Source organism: Balaenoptera borealis (genome assembly GCF_965194805.1).
Source record: "Balaenoptera borealis genome assembly, chromosome: 2".
Taxonomy (NCBI): domain Eukaryota; kingdom Metazoa; phylum Chordata; class Mammalia; order Artiodactyla; family Balaenopteridae; genus Balaenoptera; species Balaenoptera borealis.
Genome location: NC_138867.1, coordinates 90,759,060 through 90,783,340, shown reverse-complemented (window position 1 = coordinate 90,783,340; position 24,281 = coordinate 90,759,060). Strand labels below are relative to the sequence as shown.

At 38.3% G+C, this 24,281-nt stretch overlaps 1 long non-coding RNA gene across 1 annotated transcript in view; it reads right to left on the bottom strand.

The window, feature by feature from the left end:
- Positions 1-6,783: 6,783 nt before the first annotated feature.
- The window catches only part of LOC309622615, a 463,955-nt gene continuing 446,457 nt past the window's right edge, over positions 6,784-24,281 (bottom strand). The window contains exon 2 of the long non-coding RNA XR_014241031.1: positions 6,784-8,025. This is a non-coding gene — a long non-coding RNA (uncharacterized lncRNA). The remainder of the gene's footprint in view (positions 8,026-24,281) is intronic.

Sequence of the window (24,281 nt, the reverse complement as noted above, 5' to 3'; positions counted from 1 at the left end):
GGATGGACATGTCTCCTGTTCTGGCGCAAATGGGATCATTCCTAGTTCCTGAATGCGGGGGGAGGGGAATTCCACTGAGGCTTGGCTGTGCCTGCTGGAGAGCCAGGATCTTGCCAGCCCCATCTCGTATAGGATTGTGTACCCCGCAACAGGCAAAGCCCGGGCTGAAAGCCAGAGAGGACCCAAAGGTGGAGGCCCTGCAGGGCGTGCGGGCCCCCAGGTGCAGTCTGGGCACTGCACCGGGCAGCTTGTCCGCAGCGTCTGAGGCCACGCCCCTTGTGTGCAAAATGATCTCCAGAGCAGCCCCTTTTATTTTTGTTTGCATTCTTTAATTCCTTTCTTTCCTTCCAGCGATTTCTCTTCCCCCAGATTTAGCCCTCAGGGCTCAGGCTCTCCCAGAGCCGGGCTCAGCTCCAGGAAGGGGAAGCGGAAGATCACGGGTGGCTCCCGCAGGCTCGCTGATTAATTAACATCTCGCTTCTCCCAGGACACTCGTTTCTCAAGCCAGCCTCCTCTTGACGTTCTTTCTACTTCTGTATTATCCCCCGCGGCTTTCCACAGAGATTCGGATTCCATTAGCCATGTCAGCCGATCCTGACAGACAGCCCATCCACGGTTTAAAATTCGCGGCGCTAATTTAATCTCTTCCTTGATGTGTCTCCTTTAGAGGCAGCGTCATCAGTTGGGTTTGCTTGGCTGCTGTTCATAGTCCTAATTTTTAGCTTTGGGGTCAACGTATTTGCCCTTCCCTGGCCTTTCCCCAGAATAATCAGTCTTAGCAAGCGTTCTGCCTACCTGAGAAAAATGCTTTCTCTCCCTCATCTCTCCAAAGATTCTGTCCTCTCCTAAATTCCTTACCCCTCGGGTTCACCTTGCTGCTGGCATCTGGTAGACCAGCGCCCTGCGTATAGGGCCGCCTGCACGGGGTCGCTGCCCTGAGCTCCTTGTCCTGCTGTGGGTGTGCTGTTTCCTCTGGCAGTTTGGGGCCAGCTGGACGAGGCGTTTCCTTTTGAGCGGGGAGGGAAAATGTGCTAACAGTGTATCAGTTTTAGGTTACTGAGTCTTCGGAAAACTCTGGTGGGAGCTGGGGATTCCTTTCCCCAGGGTCATGTTGTCACTTCAGCTCGGTCACATTTCTGAGCCAAGCATTTCACAGCAGCACCCCTTACGGAGGATCCTTGTCTGAGAAAGTGGATGAGGTGGTTTGGGGTGGCTGTTGGTTGAATGCATGTCTTCCCCACCATCGCCATCCTGTGTACCTGGCTGAAAAATTTTGCCCCGAGGAGAGGAGGCTGGGGGGGGGGGAGGGGGCGGGGGGGGGAGGGGAAGGGGTGGGGGGATGGGGGAGGAAAGGAACTGGGGTGTGTGGGGGGTGTGTGGGGATGGGCAGGGGGAGGAGGCCACAGGGACACTGGAGATGGCTCGTTGGCACTATTCATGCACACTCCTCTATGAGTGAGTGTGGGTGAGTGTGTGTGTTTGGTATGTGTGAGTGGATGAGGGTATGTGAGTGTGTATGTAGGGCAGAAGGGAGGATAAAGGTGTGGCTAAGACAGAAATCCACTATTTCCAAATTTCAAGGTGACCGTCCAAGAATTCAACCACCTGCCTTTTCTCTTTTCTCCTAAAGACCTTAGAATGAGTGGATTTCAAACATGGGAGGGCAGGAGAAATGAGAAGCTGGTCAGCTAGATCCCCTAAGCCTTTATTCCTTCTATGGACAAACTGTCTTTTTAAAAGTTTCATTGTCTTGAATAGGTTATAAATTTACATGTTTCAAAGAGTGAAATAATATTAAAGGTATGCACTGACATGCCCTCATCAACCTCCTCATTTATATTTCTAGTGTTACTCTAGACAAATATAAGCAAGGAGAGACTATATGTATTCTTATTTCTTCCTATTTCTGAAATAAAAGACCATATACTATATCTAAAGTTCTTCATCTTTTAAGAAAGCATTTATTATGACAAATTTCAAACAAACAGCAAAGTTGGAAGATTTTTAACAGTTGTAAGATCAACCATATGCCCATCGTTTATATTCTATAATTAACACTTTTCTATACTTGTTTTATCACATACCTATTCATTTCTTCATTCCTCTACCCTTTAGTTCATCTTAAAAAAAAATGTATTTCAAAATAAATCACAGACATCATCACACTCCTATATAGTTCAGCATGAATATTATTAATTAGAGTTCAATATTCGTTGACTTTTCTCTTTTTTTTTTAATTATTAGCACCTTTAATTATTATTTATTTATTTATTTATTTGTCTGTGTTGGGTCTTCGTTTCTGCGCGAGGGCTTCCTTTAGTCGCGGCAAGCGGGGGCCACTCTTCATTGCGGTGCGCGGGCCTCTCACTATCGCCCCCTCTCTTGTTGCGGAGCACAGGCTCCAGATGCACAGGCTCAGTAGTTGTGGCTCACGGGCCTAGTTGCTCCGCGGCATGTGGGATCTTCCCAGACCAGGGCTCCAACCCGTGTCCCCTGCATTGGCAGGCAGACTCTCAACCACTGCGCCACCAGGGAAGCCCGACTTTTCTCTTTTGATATAAAATTTACAAACAGTGAAGTGCACAAAGCTTAAGTGTACATCTACTGATTGTGACCAATGGATGTCACTGTGAAACCCAACCCCCTTCCACGATATAGAACGTTATGATTTCCCAACCATATTCCTACGTGAATTTTAGTCAATCCCTATTCCCACCCCAGAGGCAGCCAGAGTTCTGATTTTTTTTTTTTTCTACCACAGAGAAGTTTTGCTTAACTTCACATAAATGGAATCATATAGTATATACTCCTTTATATAAAGCTTTCTCCATGTAGCATAATGCTTTTAAGGTTCATTCATGTTGTGTTGATCAGTAATTCATTCTTTTTTATTGCTGAATAGGATCCCTTTGTATTGGGATATCTTACCCCAAAGACCACAGTTTATTCATTCTCCTATTGATGGACACCTAGTCTCTTTCTAGTGTTTGGCTACTAACACTCTATAAATATTCTATTTTTTGTTAACCTATGACATATGTTTTCATTTCTCTTGTGTGAATACTTAGGAGTAGAATTGGCAGGTTGTAGGGTAGGTGTGTGTTGCACCATTTTACACGCCACCCAGCAGTGTATGAGAATTCCAGTTGCTTTACATCTTTGTCAGTAGTTGGTATCATCAGCCTATAATTTTAGTCCTTCTGGTAGATGTGTTCTGGTATTTAATTACAACTTTAACTTTGATTTTCCTGATAACTAATGATGTTGGGTGCCTTTTCAGTGCCTATTCACCATTCACACATCTTCTTTTGTGAATGGTCTGTTTCTTTTGCCCATTTTTAAAAAAAAAAGATTTTTATTTTAAAAAGATCTTTTATCCATTAAAAAAATTGAGTTGTCTTTTATTATTGAGTTGTAGAAGTTCTATTAGATAAGTGTTTTGTGATTATTTTCTCTTGGTTTGAGGTTTGCCTATTCATTATCTCTTTTTGATGAGTGTAAGTTTTTAATTTTGAAGTCAAGTTAACAAAATTTTTTAAGGTTTTTGCTTTTTCTGTCCTAGAAACTTTTGACTACCTCCTCACTGAGTCACAAACTCTTATATTTTCCTCTAAAATTTTTATGACTTTAGCTATTATTTTCGTCCTATGTATCATCTCAATTTTTGAGTATCATTTGAGGTAGGGGTCGAAGTTCTTTGTTTTGTTTTGTTTTGTTTTTCCATATCCTGCTATTTCAGGGCCGTTTGTTGAGGACACTTTCTTTCTCCCTTTGTATTACTTTGATGCCTTTGTCAACAATTGAGTATATAATTTGAGGTCAATTTCTGGGCTCCATTATGTTCCATTTATCCTTTTGTCAATCCTTATGCCAGTATAGCCATCTTAGTATAAGTCCTCCTACTTTGTTCTTTTATAGGATTGCTTTGGATATTCTAGGCCCTTTAAACTTTCATATATATTTTAGAATCTGTTTTTTTTTCTTTTTTAATTTTTTTGAAGTGTTGAATTTTGCTGATCTGAAAGGAAAGAAATGGTATTTTCAATGTAGCCTTCATTTTCATTTCTCTGATTAGGCGTGAGTTTGAGTATTGCACAGACTTTTTAACAGCAGTGGCCTAATGCTTCAATAGAGGGAAGAGAGCTGGGTCAGACAAACTCATGACAGAAGTATTTATGAGAGGACCAGCGACTGCCCAGCTTCCACTCTGTTGCCTGGCCAGCCCTGAGGTCACTGGACCATTTTCATGACTTTCATTTCTGTTTGTGCTGTCCTAGTCCACACTTGTGAAGCATCTGATCTCTTCCAAGGGACAGAGGGGGCTGTATGGCAGCTCAGCCAACAGACAGTTTAAGAATAAATGTGGAAAGGTTGACAAATTCAGGAGGATTGAGCAGGTGACACAGTCCAGACTTTTGGGCAGGGGATTTGGAAGTGGGAAGGAAAGCTCCATGCCAAAAGTTCCCTGCAAGCTGTCCAAGCTGGGACATCTGCTTAGTACTCCCCAGTGCTCTGTGCACTTTCTCACCAGCTCCTTTGGTCCCTTGATTAGCCTGGACCAAGATAGCCAAGCATGTTGTAGCCTGAGTGCTGGAATTAAGGTCAACAAAGTATCATGCTCAACACTTTGAACCTAGATGTTTAAGCAAAGTTGTGGCCATTATTGAGAGAAAACAAGAAGATGGAATTATTTTCAAATTAGAGGACAGCATTTCCAAGTGTCCTCTCTATCCCCCGGGCCTGCCAGGTAGAGATCGTTCTCTTTAACATGGATGGAAGTCTTGAGATGATTTCCTGAAAGACATTTTAGAGCTAGAGCATGTCATTCCATGGGTCCGCTGTCCCATTTCAGCAGAAAACTCTGCTGTCTGCACATATGACACATTTATTAGAGAAACAAGGTAATACAAGCATTGTTTCCCTATAGGAAAAATATTAAACCAATAAATTTTTCTTCTGTTACATACAGATATATATATATAGTGTATAAGAAATAAAGAATAATAATATAGATATAATGTAGAGATCATCCACCCTGAGAAATAGAGGGTGAAGAAGACTTTTGAAGACCTTACCGACCTCTCCTGATCCTATTCCTCTTCTCTTCCCCCATAGAAAAGCACTATTTGGAATTTTGTGTTTATTATGTTATAATGTGAACTGAATACTTATTTATCTCAAAACAGTATTATAAATTGTATATAAAGTTTTGATCTTTATGTAAATGGGCTCATACTATATAGATTCTTCTATGATTTGCTTTCACACTCAAATTTTTTAAAGTTAGGTTTATTGAGGTACATTTACATACAATAAAATTCACCTTTTAAAGAGCACAGTTGAAATGATTTGATAAATGTATACAGCTGCATAATAACCCCCACAACCAAGATAAATAGTATTTCCATCACCTCATAAAGTTTCCTCATATCCCTAATAGTCAATCCCTCCCTCTGGCAACCAATGATCTGTTTTCTGTCACTATGATTTTTTTCCTTTTCCAGAATATCAAAGAAATGGAATGTTACAGTATAAAGTCTTTTTTTTTTTTCTAGTTTTATTGAGATATAATTGACATACAGCACTGTATGAGTTTAAGGTGAACAGCATAATTTGGCTCACATTTATTGTGAAGTGATTACCCACAATAAGTTTAGTTAACACCCATCATCTCATACATACAAAAAAGAATGAAGAAAATGTTTTGTTTTTCTTTATGATGAGAATTCTTAGGATTTATTCACTTAACAGTTTTCATATGTAATGTACAGCGGTATTAACTATAGTCATCATGTTGTATATTACATTCCTAGTACTTATTTATCTTATAACTGCAAGTTTGTGCTTTTTGACTACCTTCATCTAATATCACCTCCCCCCAATTCCCACCTCTAATAACCACAAATCTGATATCTTTTTCTATGAGTTTGGTCCTTTCTCTATTTTGAAACTGGATTATTTGGGTTGTGGTTTTGCTATTGAGTTGTATGAGTTCTTTGTATATTTTAGGTATTAACTCCTTATCAGATATATGGTTTACAACTATTTTTTGGCATTCTGTAGGTTGTCTTTTAATTGTGTTGATCATTTCTTTTGCTGTACAGAAGATTTTAGAATACTTTGACATAGTCAACTTGTTCATTTTTTATTTTGTTGCTTGTGATTTAGGAGTCATATCTCATGTCCCAAAAATCATTCCCAAGACCTATGTCAAGAAGCTTTTTCCCATGTTTTCTTCTAGGAGTTTTATGGTTTCCAATCTTACATTTAACTCTTTAATCCATTTCAAGTTAATTTTTGTGAGGTGTAAGATAGGGGTCTAGTTTCATTCTTTTACATGTGAATGTTCAATTTCCCAGCACCATTTATTGAAGAGACTTTCTTTTCTCTATTTGAGTATTCTTGCACCACTGTCAAATATTAGTTGACCATATATGCATTGGTTTATTTCTGGGCCCTCAATTCTGTTCTATTGGTCTGTGTGTTCGTTTTTATGCCAGTAGCTTTATAATATAGCTTGAAATCAGGAAGCATGATGCCTCCTGATTTGTTGTTCTTTTTCAGTTTTGCTTTGGCTGTTCAGGGTCTTTTGTGTTTCCATATACATTTTAGGATTGATTTTTCTACTTCTGTAAAAAATGCCATTGGAATTTTGATAGGGATCGCATTGAATCTGTAAATGGCATTGGGTAGTATGGACATTTTAACAATATTCTTCCGAAACGTGAATGTAGGATAACTTTCCATTTATTTGTGTCTTCTTCAATTTCTTGCATCAATATCTTGTAGTTTTCAGTGCAGAGATCTTTAACCTCCTTGGCTAAATTGATTCCTAAGTAGTTTATTGTTTTTGATGCAATTGTAAAAGTGATCATTTTCTTTTTCAGATAATTTATTGTTGGTGTATAGAAATGCTACTAATTTTTCTTTGAATTTTATTCATTTTTTTATACAGCAGGTTCTTATTAGTCATCCATTTTATGCACGTCAGTGTATACATGTCAATCCCAGTTGCCCAATTCATCCCACCACCACCCTCACCCCCCCACCACTTTCCCCCCTTGGTGTCCATACATATGTTCTCTACATCTGTGTCTCAAGTTCTGCCCTGCAAACCAGTTCATCTGTACCATTTTGCTAGGTTCCACATATATGTGCTAATATATGATATTTGTTTTTCTCTTTCTGACTTACTTCACTCTGTATGACAGTCTCTAGATTCATCCACGTCTCTACAAATGACCCAATTTCGTTCCTTTTTATGGCTGAGTAATATTCCATTGTATATATGTACCACAACTTCTTTATCCATTCGTCTGTTGATGGGCATTTAGGTTGCTTCCATGACCTGGCTATTGTAAATAGTGCTGCAGGGAACATTGGGGTGCATGTGTCTTTTTGAATTATGGTTTTCTCAGGGTATATGCCCAGTAGTGGGATTGCTGGGTCATATGGTAGTTCTATTTTTAGTTTTTTAAGGAACCTCCATACTGTTCTCCATAGTGGCTGCATCAATTTACATTCCCACCGACAGTGCAAGAGGGTTCCCTTCTCTCCACACCCTCTCCAGCATTTATTGTTTGTAGATTTTCTGATGATGCCTATTCTAACTGGTGTGAGGTGATACCTCATTGTAGTTTTGATTTGCATTTCTCTAATGATTAATGATGTTGAGCAGCTTTTCATGTGCTTATTGGCCATCTGTATGTCCTCTTGGGGGAAATGGCTATTTAGGTCTTCTGCCCATTTTTGGGTTGGGTTGTTTGATTTTTTAATATTGAGCTGCATGAGCTGTTTATATATTTTGGAGATTAATCCTTTGTCCATTGATTCGTTTGCAAATATTTTCTCCCATTCTGAGGGTTGTCTTTTTGTCTTGTTTGTAGTTTCCTTTGCTTTGCAAAAGCTTTTACGTTTCATTAGGTCCCATTTGTTTATTTTTGTTTTTATTTCCATTACTCTCGGAGGTAGATCAAAAAAGATCTTGCTGTGATTTATGTCAAAGAGTGTTCTTCCTATGTTTTCCTCTAAGAGTTTTATAATGTCCAGTCTTACATTTAGGTCTCTAATCCACTTTGAGTTTATTTTTGTGTATGGTGTTAGGGAGTGTGCTAATTTCATTCTTTTACATGTAGCTGTCCAGTTTTCCCAGCACCCCTTATTGAAGAGGCTGTCTTTTCTCCATTGTATATCCTTATCTCCTTTGTCATAGATTAGTTGACCATAGGTGCGTGGGTTTACCTCTGGGCTTTCTATCCTGTTCCATTGATCTATATTTCTGTTTTTGTGCCAGTACCATGTTGTCTTGATGACTGTAGCTTTGTAGTATAGTTTGAAGTCAGGGAGTCTGATTCCTCCAGCTCCGTTTTTTCCCCTCAAGACTGCTTTGGCTATTCGGAGTCTTTTGTGTTTCCATACAAATTTTAAGATTTTTTTGCTCTAGTTCTGTAAAAAATGCCATTGGTAATTTGATGGGGATTGCACTGAATCTGTAGATTGCTTTGGGTAGTATACTCATTTTCACATTATTAAATCTTCCAATCCAAGAACATGGTATATCTCTCCATCTGTTTGTGTCATCTCTGATTTCTTTCATCACTGTCTTATAGTTTTCTGAGTACAGGTCTTTTACCTCCTTAGGTAGGTTTATTCCTAAGTATCTTATTCTTTTTGTTGCAATGGTGAATGGGATTGTTTCTTTAATTTCCCTTTCTGTTCTTTCGTTGTTAGTATATAGGAATGCAAGAGATTTCTGTGCATTAATTTTGTATCCTGCAACTTTACCAAATTCACTGATTGGCTCTAGTAGTTTTCTGGTGGCATCTTTAGGATTTTCTATGTATAGTCTCATGTCATCTGCAAACAGTGACAGTTTTACTTCTTGTTTTCCAATTTGAATTCCTTTTATTTCTTTCTCTTCTCTGATTGCTGTGGCTAGGACTTCAACAACTATGTTGAATAATAGAGGTGAGAGTGGACATCCTTGTCTCATTCCTGATCTTAGAGGAAATGCTTTCAGGTTTTCACCATTGAGAATGATGTTTGCTGTGTGTTTGTCATATATGGCCTTTATTATGTTGAGGTAGGTTCCCTCTATGCCCACCTTGTGGAGAGTTTTTATCATAAATGGGTGTTGAATTTTGTCAAAAGTTTTGTCCACATCTATTGAGATGATCATATGGTTTTTATTCTTCAGTTTGTTAATATGGAGTATCCCACTGATTGATTTGCTTATATCGAAGAATCCTTGCATCCCTGGGATAAATCCCACTGAATCATGGTGTATGATCCTTTTAATGTGTTGTTGGATTCTGTTTGCTAGTATTTTGTTGAGGATTTTTGCATCTATATTCATCAGTGATATTGGTCTGTAATTTTTTTTTTTTTTTTGTAGTATCTTTGTCTGGTTTTGGTATCAGGGTGATGGTGGCCTCATAGAATGAGTTGGGGAGTGTGCCTTCCTCTACAGTTTTTTGGAACAGTTTGAGAAGGATGGGTGTTAGCTCTTCTTTAAGTGTTTCATAGAATTCACTTGTGAAGCCATCTGGTACTGGTCTTTTATTTGTTGGAAGATTTTTAATCACAGTTTCAATTTCATTACTTGTGGTTGGTCTGTTCATATTTTCCATTTCTTCCTGGTTCAGTCTTGGAAGGTTATACCTTGCTAAGAATTTGTCCATTTCTTCCAGGTTATCCATTTTATTGGCATAGAGTTGCTTGTAGTAGTCTCTTAGGATGCTTTGTATTTCTGCTGTGTCTGTTGTAACTTCTTTTTCATTTCTAATTTTATTGATTTGAGTCCTCTCCCTCTTGATGAGTCTGGCTAATGGTTTATCAATTTTGTTTATCTTCTCAAAGAACCAGCTTTTAGTTTTATTGATCTTTGCTATTGTTTTCTTTGTTTCTATTTCATTTATTTCTGCTCTGATCTTTATGATTTCTTTCCTTCTGCAAACTTTGGGTTTTGTTTGTTCTTCTTTCTCTAGTTCCTTTAGGTGTAAGCCTAGATTGTTTATTTGGAATTTTTCTTGTTTCTTGAGGTAGCCTTGTATAGCTATAAACTTCCCTCTTAGAACTGCTTTTGCTGCATCACATAGGTTTTGGATTGTCGTGTTTTCATTGTCATTTGTCTATAGGTATCTTTTTATTTCCTCTTTGACTTCTTCAGTTATCTCTTGTTTATTTAGTAACGTATTGGTTACCCTCCATGTGTTTGTTTTTTTTAAGTTTTTTTCCCTGTAATTGATATCTAATCTCCTAGCGTTCTGGTCGGAAAAGATACTGGATATGATTTCAATTTTCTTAAATTTACTGAGGCTTGATTTGTGAACCAAGATGTGATCAGTCCTGGAGAATGTTCCATGTGCACTTGAGAAGAAAGTGGAAAATGATGTTTTTGGATGGAATGCCCTATAAATATCAGTTAAATCTATCTGGTCTATTGTGTCATTTAAAGCTTGTGTTTCCTTATTAATATTCTGTCTGGATGATCTGTCCATTGGTGTAAGTGAGGTGTTGAAGTCCCCCACTATTATTGTGCTGCTGTTGATTTCCTCTTTTATAGCTGTTAGCATTTGCCTTGTGTGTTGAGGTGCTCCTATGTTGGGTGCATAAATATTTACAATTGTTATATCTTCTTCTTGGATTGATCGCTTGATCATTATGTAGTGTCCTTCCTTGTCTCTTGTAACATTCTTTATTTTAAAGTCTATTTTATCTGATATGAATATTGCTACTCCAGCTTTCTTTTGATTTCCATTTGCATGGAATATCTTTTTCCATCCCCTCACTTTCAGTCTCTGTGTGTCCCTAGGACTGAAGTGGGTCTCTTGTAGACAGCATATATATATATGGGTCTTGTTTTTGTATCCATTCAGCAGGCCTGTGTCTTTTGGTTGGAGCATTTAATCCATTCATGATTAAGGTAATTATTGATATGTATGTTCCTATGACCATTTTCTAAATTGTTTTGGGTTTGTTTTTGTAGGTCCTTTTCTTCTCTTGTGTTTCCCACTTAGAGAAGTTCCTTTAGCATTTGTTGTAGAGCTGGTTTGGTGGTGCTGAATTCTCTTAGGTTTTGCTTGTCTGTAAAGCTTTTGATTTCTCCATCGAATCTGAATGAGATCCTTGCTGGGTAGAGTAATCTTGGTTGTAGCTTCTTCCCTTTCATCACTTTAAGTATATCATGCCACTCCCTTCTGGCTTGTAGAGTTTCTGCTGAGAAATCAGCTGTTAACCTTATGGGAGTTCCCTTGTATGTTATTTGTCATTTTTCCCCTGCTGCTTTCAATAATTTTTCTTTGTCTTTCATTTTTGCCAATTTGATTACTACGTGGCGTGTTTCTCCTTGGGTTTATCCTGTATGGGACTCTCTGCGCTTCCTGGACTTGGGTGGCTATTTCCTTTCCCATGTTAGGGAATTTTCCACTATAATCTCTTCAAATATTTTCTCTGGTCCCTTCTCTCTCTCTTCTCCTTCTGGGACCCCTATAATGCGAATGTTGTTGAGTTTAATGTTGTCCCAGAAGTTTCTTAGGCTGTCTTCATTTCTTTACATTCTTTTTTCTTTATTCTGTTCTGCAGCAGTGAATTCCCCCATTCTGTCTTCCAGGTCATTTATCCGTTCTTCTGCCTCAGTTATTCTGCTATTGATTCCTTCTAGTGTAGTTTTCATTTCAGTTATTGTATTGTTCATCTCTGTTTGTTTGTTCTTTAATTCTTCTAGGTCTTTTTTAAACATTTTTTGCATCTTCTCAATCTTTGCCTCCATTCTTTTTCCGAGGTCCTGGATCATCTTCACTCTCATTATTCTGAATTCTTTTTCTGGAAGGTTGCCTATCTCCACTTCATTTAGTTGTTTTTCTGGGGTTTTATGTTGTTCCTTCATCTGGTACATAGCTCTCTGCCTCTTCATCTTGTCTATTTTTCTGTTAATGTAGCTTTTGTTCCACAGGCTGCAGGATTGTAGTTCTTCTTGCTTTTGGTGTCTGCCCTCTGGTGGATGAGGCTATCTAAGAGGCTTGTGCAAATTTCCTGATGGGAGGGACTGTTGGTGGGTAGAGCTGGCTGTTGCTCTGGTGGGCAGAGCTCAGTAAAACTTTAATCCACTTGTCTGCTGATGGGTGGGGCTGGGTTCCCTCCCTGTTGGTTGTTTGGTCTGAGGCAATCCAACACTGGAGCCTACCCAGGCTCTTTGGTGGGGCTAATGGCGGACTCTGGTAGGGCTCATGCCAAGAAGTACTTCCCAGAACTTATGCTGCCAGTGTCCTTGTCCTCACGGTGAGACACAGCCACCCCCCGCCTCTGCAGGAGACCCTCCAACACTAGCAGGTAGGTCTGGTTCAGTCTCTTATGGGGTCACTGCTCCTTTCCCTGGGTCCTGACACGCACACTACTTTGTGTGTGCCCTCCAAGAGTGGAGTCTCTGTTTCTCCCAGTCCTGTCGAAGTCCTGCAATCAAATCCCACTAGCCTTCAAAGTGTGATTCTCTAGGAATTCCTCCTACCATTGCCAGACCCCCGGTTGGGAAGCCTGACGTGGAGCTCAGAACCTTCACTCCAGTGGGTGGACTTCTGTGGTATAAGTGTTCTCCAGTTTGTGAGTCACCCACCCAGCAGTTATGGGATTTGATTTTATTGTGATTGTGCCCCTCCTACCATCTCATTGTGCCTTCTCCTTTGTCTTTGGATGTGGGGCATTTTTTTTTTTGGTGAGTTCCAGAGTCTTCCTGTCAATGACTGTTCAGCAGTTAGTTGTGATTCCAGTGTTCTCGCAAGAGGGAGTGAGAGCACGTCCTTCTACTCCGTCATCTTGAACCAATCTCTGGAAATGCTACTAATTTTTTTGTGTGTTCATTTTGTATCCTGCAACTTTATTGAACTTGTTGATTAGATCTAACAGCTTTTGGTGGAGTCTTTGGGGTTTTCTATATGTAGAATTGTTTCATCTGCAAATAGAGACAATTTTGCTTCTTCCTTTCCAATTCTGATACATTTTACTTATTTTCTTGTCTGGTTGTTCTGGCTAGGACTTCCAGTACTATGTTTAATAGGAGTGGTGAGAGTGGGCACCGTTGTTTTGTTCCTGATCTTAGAGTAAAAGCTTTCAGCCTTTCACCATTAAATATGATGTTAGCTGTGGGCTTGTCATATATGGCCTTTATGATGTTGAGGTACGTTCCTTCTATGCCTAATTTAAGACTTTATCATAATTAAATGTTGAATTTAGTCAAATGCTTTTTCAGCATCTATTGAGATGATTGTGTATTTTTTCTTTCATTCTATTAATGTGATGTATCACATTGATTGATTTGTGTATATTGAACCATCCTTGCATCTTAGGGATAAATTCCCCTTTTAATATGCTGCTGAATTCAGTTTGCTAGTACTTTATTGAAAATTGTTGTATCTATTTTGATCAAGAATATTGGTCTGTAGTTTTTTCTGGTGGTGTCCTTTTCTGGCTTTGGTATCAGGGTAATGCTGACCTTATAAGTTTGGGAGCATTCCCTCCTCTTTGATTTTTTGGAAGAGTTTGAGAAGGATTGGCATTAATTCTTCTTTAAATGTTTAGTAAAATTCACCAGTGAAGCCCTCTGTTCCTAGGCTTTTCTCCATTGGGAAATTTTTTTTTCTTATTGATTCAATCTCCTTACTAGTAATTAGCCTGTTCAAATTTTCTCTTTCTTCCTAATTCAATCTTGGTAGGTTGTATGTTTCTAAGAATTTTTCCATTTCTTCTAGGTTGTCCAGTTTGTTTGGTATATAGCTGTTCATAGTACCATCTTATGATCCTTTATATATCTGTGTTATTAGTTGTAATGTCTCCTTTTTCATCAAAAATGTGTTGATTTGGGTTCTCTCACTTTTTTCCTTGGTTTTTTTAGTTCTGTCATTGTATTTTTGAGTTCTAGGACATCTGGGTTTTTTTTTTTTATGGCTTCTATTTTTTTTTGTTGAACTTGTTTTGTTAATTTATTGTTTTCCCAATTTCGTTTAGTTGCTTATATGTGTGTTCTTGTAGTTCAACAAACTTCTTTAAGAGGATTATTCTGGATTCTTTTTCTAACAGTTCAGAGAGCTCCATTTCTTTAGGGTCAGTCATTGGAGCTTTATTAGTGTCATTTGATGGTGTCATGTATACCTTTTGTGTGTGTGATTCTTTATTCCTTATATTGGCATCTGCACATTTGAGTAAGCAGTCTCTTCTTCCAGACTTTACAGGTTCATGCTGGCAGAAATTGTTCTTCACCTGTCATCTCAGTCTGGGTTTCTGGACCTGTCTGCTAGTCATGTCCTTGGGCAGTGGGGCTTGCTATTAGGGTCTGTTTTTGTGAAAAGCCATTGCCTGAGCTCTGAGGTCAAGTAGGGATGGGGTGCTGCTGGCTGAGATCAGTTGGATAGGACTACTGGCTTGGTTCCCTGCCCAAGTAAGGCTGTAGGTTGAGCTCCACAGTACCTAAGTTCTCTGGTCAAGCTTACCAGATGCCTGGGACTGGGTACTATACTGAACAGTAGGTGAGGCTATGAAAGCTTCCCTGCCCTTCCAGGACAGCAGGATATGACCCAGGGCTTGCATGGCTCATTGCTTGGGGACCCAATCAGTCAAGACTGTGCGCTGAATTCCTTGCCCAGATGGAGCCACTGGTTTTGCTCTGCAGAGGTGGAAAGTCACAGGCTATGCTCTTTGTTCAAGTTCTATTATAAACCAGGCTGTTGGATAGGTCTTGCAACTTCCTGCATGCTGTGGTTAGGTTCCCTGGTTGAGTGGGTTGAAGCAATAGGCAGAACTGTGAATTAGTTTTCCTGCCAGGGTGTAGTGGGAGAACCAGCTCCAGGGCTGGCAAGGCTCTTTGTTTGTAGTCTTGACTCAAGCTGACTCATGCCCAAGTTCCCTGGCTGAACAGTGCCACTAGTTTTGCTCTGTGGATGATCAGCTCTGCCTGCCATACTCTGTGCTTGAGTGTTGCTGGGCTATGCACCTTCCAGGTATTCCCAATCAGGCTTTCTGGCTGGGAGGAGCAAGGAGCTACACTCAGCAGCAGGTCAGGCTATGAATCAGGTCTCTTGTTTGGGAATATGAGGAAGGCCTGCTCCAAGAAGCTTTCCAGGTATTCCCAATCAGGCTTTCTGGTCAGGAGGGGCCACAAGCTACACTCAACAGTGGGCCAGGCTATGAATTAGCTCACATGCCTGTGTGAAGCAAGGGAATTCTCTAAGTCCAGTAAGGCTTTTTGTGGTTTTGACTCAAGCTGACCCACTCCCCAAGTTTCTTGGCCAAACAGAGCCACTGGTTTTGCTTTGCAGAAGATCAGCTCTACCTGCCATATTTTGTTCCTGAGTGTTGCCAGGCTCTGCAGCTTCCAGGTGTTCTAGCCTGGCTTTCTGGCCGGGTGGGGTGGGGAGCTATCACTCAGCCCTCCTGCCTCGGTGGGGGAAGAACAGGCTTCAGGGCCAGTAAGAAGACCTGAATCAGGCAGATGTGTACCTCACCAAGTTCTCTGGTCAAACTGTGCCACCGTCCTGGCTCTGCAGATAAGCAAAGCAGCTGGTTGGGACTACTACTTGGACACTGCAGGTAGGGACTTACTTGGTCTGCCAAGGTCAGAGTGCCAGTTGTTGCAAGTCCCTCCCCCCTTTCTCCTTCAAAATCAGTTTCCTGGTGGTCAAGCCCCGCAGATTCCCCCTGCAATCCCCATGGGACAAGACTGGAGGGAATGGGGCTCCCAAGAAGTGACCCACAAGGCTGGGGGTGCTAGATGTCCACCGTAAGCTCTCTTTTCCCCCTGGAGGAACCCGTGGGCTCAGGGAAGGCCTCTCAGCGTGGTGCTGCACTGGCCTGGGGCCGGGGCGATGTGGTCAGTGTGTAGCCTCTCCTCACTCTTCTCAGTGCAGTCTGTCTTGCTCCCTGTGGTGCAGAGGGTGCTTCAGCCTCACCCCTGCGTTCTAGGATTCTCTCAATGGTGTCTTGTCCATGAGCAGTTGTTAGTTGTTCTTGTGAGGGAGAGAAAAGTCAGGAACAACCTTTGTCAACATCTTGGTGATATCAGTCCTTCACTATAAAGTCTTTTGTGTTAGGCTTTTTTTTTTCCCACTTAGCATAAAGGCTTTTGCAAACAGGTTTTTGTGTGGTCTTTTGCTTTCATTTCTGTTGGGTAAATACCTAGAAGTGGATTTTTTGGGTCATATGATAGGTATAGGTTTAAATTTATAAGAAAAGGCCAGGACTTCCCAGGTGGTCCAGTGGTTAGGACTCTGTGCTTCCACTGCAGGGGGCCTGGTTCGATTCCTGGTCGGGGAACTAAGATCCTGGAAGCTGCACAGCCAAAAAAGAAAAAAAAGAAAGAAAAGAAAAGGCCAAAGTGTTTTCTATGCCATTTTGCATCCCTGCCAGTAATATATGAGATTTTTCAGTTGTTCAACAACCTTGCCAGCGGTGGTAATGTCAATCTTTATAGGCTTAGCCATTCTGCTAGCTGTGCAGTGGTATAGGTTTTAATTTTTATTTACTTGATGACAACATTGAACATCTTTTTATGTGTTTATTGGTTATTTTTCATTTTTCTTTGGTAAAATGTTGGTTCAAATATTTTATTTTCACCTAGGTTTCACTTGTCTTTTCATTTTATTAAGAGTATCTTTTAAAGAGCAATTTTTAAAAATTTTTGAGAAAGTCCAATTTATCATTTTCTTTTATGGTTTGTGCCTTTTGTATTCTATTTAAAAATTCTTTGCCTAACTTAAGGTCATAAAGATTTTCTCCTGTGTTTTCTTTTAGAAGTTTTATAATTTTTTTTTATATTTACGTTTATGATCCATTTAGAGTTAATTTTTATTTGGTGAGAGGTAATGGCAAAGGTTCTTTTTTGCATAGAGATATTTAATATTTTGGCACTCTGGCAAAAATCAATTGATCTTATATACCATGTATGGATCTATTTTGGAATCACAATTTGGTTTCATTGATCTCTATATCTATTTTTATGCAAATACTATGCTGTTTGATTTCAGTAGCTTTATAGCGAATAAAGTGGTATAAGTCTTTCTCTGTTTTTTTCAAAAATTTTGGCCTTTACACATAAATTATAGAATCGACTCAGCAGTATTTAAAAGTGGCCTGCTGGAATTTTGATTGGAATTACGTCAAATCTGTGCATCATCTGGGGAGAACTGAAAAGTTAATACTGAGTTTTTCAATCCATAACCATGATGTCTCTCTCCACTAATTTCTGTTAGCAATCACTTGTATTTTTTAGTGTACAGTTTTTACATACCTTTTATTAAATTTATCCTAAATATTACATTTTTTTGATACTATTGTAAATGGTTTTTTGAAATTTCAGTTTTCAGTTGTTTGTTGCTAGTATATAGAATCAGACTGATTTTGTATGTTGACGTTTTATCCTGTGACCTTGCTAAATAAACTCACTTATTGAGTTCTAGCAGCTTTTTTGGTAATTCCTTAGGGTATTTTACATGGAGGGTCATGTTGCTGCAAATAAAGATGACTTTACTTTGTTCTTCTCAGATTTTATTACTTTTTTTTTCTTTTTCTTACATTATTATACTTGCTATAACCTCCAGGGAAGTGCTGAACAAACATGGTGAGAGTGGGTATCGTTGCCTTGTTCCCAATTTTAGGGGAAAAAACATTACTTTTTAAAATCATTAAATATGACAACTATACATCTTTCTTTTTTAGTTGAAGTGTAGCTGATTTACAATGTTGTTTTAGTTTCAGGTGTACAGCAAAGTGATTCAGTCATACATATCTATCTATCTATATACTTATTCTTTTTCAGATTCTTTTCCATTATAGTTTATTACAAGATATTGAATATAATTCCCTGTGCTATACTGTATGTCCTTGTTTTCTTTCTATTTTATATATAATAGTGTATATATGTTAATTCCAAACTCCTAGCTATAGATCTTTCATAGATAACCTTTATCATTTGAGGATATTCCTTTCTATTGTGTTAAGAATTTCTACCATCAGAAGCTATTGAATTTTGTCAAATGTTTTTCTCCACCCAAGAGATGATCATATAGATTTTCTTTATTAGTCTGTTGACATGGTTCGTTATTACTATTATTATTTTGATTGTTGAACCAACCCTTACAGTCCTGGATTAAAACCCATTTGTTCATGCTTTATTTTCCTTTTTACATATTAGTGGATTTGATTTCTTAATATTTTGTTACAGATTTTTGTATCTCTGTTCTTGAGTAATATTGGTCTGGAGTTTTCTTAAGATGTCCTTGTGTGGTTTTGGTATTAGTGTGATGCTGGTCTCATAAGATGTCTTGAAGTATTTCCTCCTTTCTACATTCTAGAAGTGTGTAATATTGTTGTTATTTCAACCATCACTGGTAGAATTCATCAATGGAAACATATGGTCTTGCAGTTTTCTTTGTGGTTGGGTTTTTAACTACAAATTCACTTTATTTAATTGACCCTTGAACAACATGGGTTTGAACAATGCGGGTTCACTTATAGGTGGATTTTTTTCAGTAGTAAATACAGTAGTACTACCCTGGTTGGTTGAATCTACAGATGCAGAACCATGGATACAGGGGAACTGCGGATACAGAGGAACCTCGTATACAGGAGGGCCAACTACACATTTTACGCAAATTTTTGACTGCACGGAGGGTCAACATCCCTAACCGCCATGTTGTTCAAGGGTCAACAACAGTTCTGCTATTCAGGTTATCTATTTCTTCTTGACTGAGTTTTTGTACGTTGTGTCTTTTGAGGAATCTGTTGATTTTAGTAAGTTGGCAAACTTATTGGCATAAAGTTATTAATGATATTTCCTTATTTTCCTTTTACTGTATGCAGAGTCAGTAAGATTGTCACCCTATTTCATTCTTGATATTAGTCATCTGTATCTTCTTTCTCTTTTTTTCCCTTGATCAGCCTGGTAGAACTTTGTTTTTATTGATCTTTTCAAGAAATTATTATTTACTCTCACTAATTTTTCTCTTTTGTTTTCCTGTTATCTATTTCATTGCGTTCTGCTTTTTATTATTTCCTTCCATCTTTTTATTTTTGGTTTAATTTGCTCTTCTTTTTGTAACTTCTTTAGGTCATTAATTTGAAACCTTTCTTTTTTAGTAAAAGCTTTGGATGGTATAAATTTCCTTCTAAGCATTGCTTTAGCTGCATTCCAGAAAATTTATTATTTTATTTTTCCATTTTCTTTGAGTTTAGAGATGGGGTTTTCTCAGCATACCTGTCCCCACCCTGATGGCAGACCACTTCTACATCATCTTAATCAGTGTGTAGGTTCTAGGGCTCAGAGGATTTTCTGCCTCACAGGCAGATGGTTTTTGTTTCTTAGCACAGAAATGCTTGAATTAAGGGCATGGGCTGGTTTCCTGTTTGTCCTCTAGCAGCAGCCAATGGTGACCCTGCACCTCTGCTGGGCTAAGATTGCAGATGGACTCCTCATAATACTCTTGCTCCACTCTCAAATCTTGGCAGTTTCCTCATGTCTCAGCCACCAAGAAGGACATTTTCAGGTTTCCCACCCTCATGAGCATGTGGTGGATACCCATGGAAGAGACATGGCAAGTGGGTGCCGATGTCTCTCTGTTACGCTCTCTCTCACTTAGGCTTTAATTTGTTATTTTCTGTAGTTTTCTGTTTAACTGCTTTTATGGTGGCTGTCACTCTTTCCTGTGCTCAGTCAAAGGTGAAACAATTTGTGTGCCCCGTGTCTCCTCAAAGGACTTGTCACTCTTTGCAGTTTGCTTTACTTGGTTATCTTGTGACGTCAGCTCTCTGATGGTTAAAAAAAAATTATGATTTTGTAGATTATTCAGTTTTCTTTCTCATTGTTTAGGGTGGGAGTGACATTTTTCTGTGACTTTCTATATCCTAAGCAGAAGTAGAAGCATCCTGAATTTTATTTCTGAGATTCATTCATGTAGATGCTAGTGAACGCAGCTCATTAATTTTGGCTGCTGCATAGTATTTCACGGTAAGAACATAGCACAATTCATTTTCCACTTTCCTATTGATGAACTTTTCAGGGTTGTTTTTTTTTTCTATTATAAGTGATGCTATTATAAATGTTTTAAAAAATGTCTCCTGGTACACCAGCACGAGTATTTCTCTCAGACATGTACCTAGGAAAGGAATTGCTAGGTTACTGGGTAAGACGCCATGTACAGGTACTATTATGCTTTATATCTTCACCTATGCTTGGGATTATCCACATTTAAAATTTTACCAGCCTTGTAGGTATAAAGTTATATGTAATTGTAGTTTCAGTTTACATTTCCCTGATTACTAATGAGGTTTTTTTTCCCATGTGTTTATGGGTCATTCATCTTTCTACTTTTGTAAAATGGGTTCCATTTTTCTTTTTGGTTGTCCTTTCTTTTTGATCTGTAGTAGGAGTGTTTTATGTATTGTTGATTATTCTTTGTAAGTTACATATATTATAAATATTGTCTTACAGTTTATAATTTGTCTTTTTATGATGTCCTTTGCTGAATTGAAGTGTTTAATTTTAATATTATTGCATTTAGTAACTTTTTCCTTTTGTGTCTTGTTTAAGGAGCATTTTCCAGCTCCAAAGTTGTAAAGATATCTCCGATGTTTTCTTCTAAAATTTTTAATGTTTTGCTTTTTACATTTAAGTTTTTAATCCACTTGTCAGTTTTTAAATTAAAAAATAATTTTGTACATAGAGTGTGAAGTAGGGATTTAGTATCATTTTTCCCCATGTGGATAACCTAATCTCCCTGTACAATATAATGAATAGTCCATCTTTCCCCCACTCATCTGCAGTACCACCTTTGCAATGTATCAGTTGTTTGTATTTGGGTTTATTTTCAGTCTCGTTATTCTGGTCTATTTTTCTGTTTGTTTCTCTGTGCTAATACCATATTATAGCTTTAAGATAAGTCTTGTATAATAGGAGAAACCTCTATACCTTGTAATCCTTGATTTTTCTTTAAAAATATCTTTGCTGTTCTTGACCCTTTTTTCATATACATTTAGATTCATCTTGTTAATTTGTATAAGGATTTCTATTGAATATTTAATAAGAATTGGATTTGATTGTAGTAAATAATTTAGAAAGTATTGATATTTTTACAATACTGAGTGTCCCTTGCCATTAAAAGACATAACTCTCCATTTATTTAGTTGTCTTCTTGGATGCTTTGAAAACACTCTCCATAAAGGGCTTACACATCTCTCATTTGTTTACTCCTGGGTGTTTTATAGTTTTTGTTGCTGTTGTAATAGCATTTAAAAAATATTGTTCTTACTCTTATTCTTTGACTGGTGAAGAAATGTAGTTGATTTTTTTTCATGTTGATCTTATATATAGAAATTTAGGTAGTTCTCTTATTCATTATAAGAATGTGTTTGGGTTTAGAATGTAAACAATCATATATCATCTATGAATAGCACTGTATATTTCTTTTTCTTGACTTTCTGTTAGGGCATCCAGTACAAGGTTGAATAGAAATGGTGACAGATATTCTCTTGTTTTATTCCTGATTTTTAAAGGGAATGCTGCTAATGTTTCACCAATGTTTACTGTAGGGTTTTTTGAAGATTCCTTTCTGATTTTAAAGAAGTTATATTTTTCTCCCCAGTTTACTGGATTTTTGACTGTCTCATAGAATTTTCTGTGTTTTTTTTTCCTACTTTCTCTTTTTGTATGATAACTTGCATTAAAAAGTTCTTATAAAATCAAACCATTATTTCATTCTTGGAATAAATCTAATTCAAAATTGATATTTTAAATATTTTATTCATTGCTGGATTAAGTTTGCCTTTACTTTGGAGCAGGTTTATCCATATTCATGATGAAGATTGGCTTGAAATGTTCTTTTCTTGTAGTTTTTTTGCTCTTTGTTTTCAAAGTTATATTAGTTCATTAAATGGATTGGAGAGTCTTCTTTCTTTATTTTCCTCTCTCTGGAGGAGTTTGTAAGAAGGAATTATCTGTTCCTTGAAAGCTTGGTGGATCCCCTCTAAACCCTATACCTCTAGGCCTGGTATTGTCTTTGTGAGAAGATTTTTATTTTCTTAACTTTTAGCTTTGAATAATTATAGATATAGAAGAGTTTACCAGGAACTGTACAGGGAAATCCTGAGCATGTTTCCCCAGCCTTCCCCACAATTTTGACATTGGTACAATCCATAGGGTTTACTCAGATTTCACCAGTTACCTATATACACGTTCATGTTTGTGTGTGTGTAGCTCAATGCAGTTTTATCACGTGTGTAGCCTTGTGTAACCACCACTATAATTATGATAGTGAACTGTGCTGTCACCACAAGTCTCCCTTATGTTTCTCCTTTATAGCCACATCCATCCCCTTTCTCTATCCCGAGCTCCTGGCAATCACTGATCTGTTTTCTCTCTGTGATGTTTGTTAATGAATGCTACACAAATGAAATCATGCATTGTGTATCCTTTTAAGATTGTAGTTTTTCACTCAGCATAATTTTCTTGAGGTTCATTCAAGTTGTGTGAATCAATAGTTCACTCATTTTTTTGTTTGTTTGTTTTATTTTATTTTTGGCTGCGTTGGATCTTCGTAGCTGCACGCAGGCTTTCTCTAGTTGCGGCGAGCAGGGCCTACTCTTCATTGTGGTGCATGGGCTTCTCATTGTGGTGGTTTATCTTTGTTGTGGAGCACAGGCTCTAGGCAGGCAGGTTTCAGTAGTTGTGGCTCACGGGCTCTAGAGCACAGGCTCAGTAGTTGTGGTGCACGGGCTTAGTTGCTCCACGGCATGTGGGATCTTCCCGGACCAGGGCTCCAAGCTGTGTCCCCTGCGTTGACAGGCGGATTCTTAACCACTGCGCCACGAGGGAAGTCCAGTTCACTCATTTTTGATATCACCTCACACCAGTCAAAATGGCTATCATCAAAAAATCCATAAACAATAAATGCTGGAGAGGGTTGTGGAGAAGAAGGGAACCCTCCTGCAGTGTTGGTGGGAATGTAAACTGTTACAGCCACTATGGAGAACAGTATGGAAGTTCCTTAAAAAACTAAAAATAAAGCTACCATATGACCCTGCAATCCCACTGCTGGGCATATATCTGGAGAAAAACATGGTCCGAAAGGATACATTCACCCCAATGTTCATTTTAGCACTGTTTACAATAGCCAAGACATGGAAGCAACCTAAATGTCCATCGACAGAGGAATGGATAAAGAAGATGTGGTACATATATACAGTGGAATATTACTCAGCCATTAAAAAGAATGAAATAATGCCATTTGCAGCAACATGGGTAGACCTAGAGATTGTCATACTGAGTGAAGTAAGTCAGACAGAGAAATATTGTATGATATCCCTTATATGAGGAATCTAAAAAGAAATGATACAAATGAACTTAGTTACAAAACAGAAACAGACTCACAGACTTAGAGAACGAACTTATGGTTACCAGGGGGAAGGATGGGGGGAAGGGATAGTCAGGGAGTTTGGGATCAACATGTACACACTGCCATATTTAAAATGGATAACCAACAAGGACCTACTGTATAGCACAGGGAACTCTGATCAATGTTATGTAGCAGCCCGGATGGGAGGGGAGTCTGGGGGAGAATGGATACATGTATATGTATGGCTGAGCCCCTTTGCTGCACACCTGAAACTATCACAACATTGTTAATTGGCTATATAAAATAAAGAGTTTAAAAAAAAAAAGAAAATCTTTGCCTTTTGTTTTAGTTGTTGCTCATGGCTAAAAAAAAAAAAGTAATTAGACTTTTTCAAGAAGAAAAAATAGTTCACTCATTTTTATTGCTGAGTAGTATTTCATGGTATGGGTATACCACTGTTTCCTATTGAAGAACATTTGGGTAGTTTCCAGTTTGGGGCTGTTATGACAAAAGCTGCTATCAAATTAACTGCACATGGTTAAAAGTTATTTTTAAAAATTTTTTAATTGGAGTATAGTTGATTTACAATGTTGTGTTTCAGGTGTACAGCAAAGCGATTCAGTTATACATATATCTATTCTTTTTCAAATTCTTTTCCCATTTAGGTTATTACAGAATGTTGAGCAGAGTTCCCTGTGCTATACAGTAGGTCCTTTTTGGTTATCTATTTTAAATATAGTAGTGTGTATATATCAATCCTGAACTCCCAATATATCCCTCCCCCACCCCTTTCCCCCCTGGTAACCATAAGTTTGTTTTCTACAACTATGACTCTATTTCTGTTTTGTAAATAAGTTCATTTGTACCATTTTTTTTTTTTAGATTCCACATATAAGTATATCATATGATATT